Source organism: Schistocerca serialis, chromosome 4 (assembly GCF_023864345.2).
Source record: "Schistocerca serialis cubense isolate TAMUIC-IGC-003099 chromosome 4, iqSchSeri2.2, whole genome shotgun sequence".
In the NCBI taxonomy this organism is placed as follows: domain Eukaryota; kingdom Metazoa; phylum Arthropoda; class Insecta; order Orthoptera; family Acrididae; genus Schistocerca; species Schistocerca serialis.
The window spans coordinates 921239423-921241336 of record NC_064641.1 but is presented as its reverse complement, the minus strand read 5'-3'; the positions used below and the strand labels follow the sequence as shown (position 1 = coordinate 921241336).

At 53.1% G+C, this 1914-nt stretch overlaps 1 non-coding gene across 1 annotated transcript; it reads left to right on the top strand.

The window, feature by feature from the left end:
- Positions 1–218: 218 nt before the first annotated feature.
- On the top strand, positions 219–293 carry Trnas-aga (transfer RNA serine (anticodon AGA)). The gene has a single exon. It is a non-coding gene; the product is annotated as a tRNA-Ser (tRNA).
- The last annotated feature ends 1621 nt before the right edge of the window (positions 294–1914 follow it).

The window sequence follows — 1914 nt, the reverse complement described above, 5'->3', positions numbered from 1 at the left end:
CTGAAAGAAAGGGTACTGCGGAGACATGGCTTAGCCACAGTCTGGGGGATGTTTCCATAATGAGATTTTCACTCTGCAGCGGAGTGTGCGCTGATATGGAACTTCCTTCTTTCAGGAGTGCTAGTTATGCAGGGTTCGCAGGAGAGCTTCTGTAAAGTATGGAAGGTAGGAAACGAGATACTGGCAGAAGTAAAGCTGTGAGGACGGGGCGTGAGTAATGCTTGGGTAGCTCAGTTGGTAGAGCACTTGCCCGAGAAAGGCAAAGGTCCCGAGTTCGAGTCTCGGTCCGGCACACAATTTTAATCTGCCAGGAAGTTTCATATCAGCGCACACTATGATGCAGAGTGAAAATTTCATTCTGGAAACCTCGGTGTCACACTGGACAGGTTCCTGACGTGCCTGCCCATCGTCCGCGACGTCAGAGGGAAAGCAGTGGGGAGACTACCTCCACTCCACGGCCTCTCCATGCACCTGGCCTCGATACGGACGGTTCCGGAATATGCGGCCGTGGAGTGGGGTAACACAGCAGCGACACACATTGCGACGCTCCAACGCATCCAGAATAGGGCGCTGCGACTTGCGCTCCACAAGCCGCCTCGCCACCCCACGAGGCTGCTCCACGAGGAAGCAGGCACCCCTTCCCTGCGGGATCAATTCCGGCAAATCACCAGGGTGTTCTACAACAACGCAGAACACTCTGACAGCGGTCTAATTCGTGGGCTGGGCCAACAGGTCCACTACAGGCCGACAACACGCTGGCCCGACCTACTGCGGGAGTAGTTCTCTCCCGCAGTCCCGATGAAGATACAAAGAGCGTCTCTATAGCCAGCGACGCTCACTGAGGACAGCTCGTCAAGGCAACACCACAGGTCAGCGCAGGAACACCAGCTCCGCTGCTTACACTGCCTCTACACCTGAAATATGTCGTCAGTGTTTTACAGCGAGCGAGCGAGCCTAGCAGCCAGTCGCCGACTCACCACGGTAGATGTTGACCGCAGTAGGCAACGAAACGTGAGGAAGGAGAAGAAGTTTTATATATGGACCACGGCAATTCAGCCCAGAAGTTTTCATTAATCAAATGGGAATTCCTGGGGTAAGGCGACTTTTTTCTCAAGGCACACTCTGAGTAAACTCAGAGGACCGGCATTTGAAGCTGACTGCCACCCACGTACATTTCGCGTAAGGACTATGAGGATAAGGTCAGAGAGAGCAGGGCTCGCGCGGATACGTACAGTGAGCAGCCAGGACGTTTGGACCTCCGCCCACCGCTACGTACGACACCGGCTGGTGTCGTTGCGGGCACGTGACGCGATAACAAAAGTATGTAAACGGAGCAGACACGGACGCGAGACCACCCTAGCCAAGATATGGGCTGAAAATGGGAAATCCGCTGAGTAAGCGACTTTGACAAACGGAAATTTATTATTACGAAGAGCCTGTGAACGTGTATCTCGAAAACGGCGAAGCTGATTGACTGTTCACTTGCGGCTACGGAAAAGAGGTAGGACAGCGGAACTACAACTAGGTGCTAAATGGTTGGACGTCCGCGACTCTTCAAAGAACGTGTGGTTCGGTGGGTTGTCTGTTCTGTAAAGTAGGATAGATGGTGATCCGTGGCATCTCCGCCGAAATAGCACAGTGCTGATTCACGCACGGGTGTTTCGAAGCACACCGCTCATCGTATACTGTTCAAAATGGATATCCGTTGCAAACCACCACTACGTGTTCACATGTTGACTCAACGGGGTCGTCGATTGCACTTGCAGTGAGCACGGGGCCATCGGGATTCGATCTCCGATCAACAGAATCATGTCGGCTCTTCGAATGAATCACATTTTTGCTACACTAGGTCAATGGTTGTCTCCTCAAACGCCGCAATCGTAATGAAGGGCGGCTCGAAATGTGCAACGCGTC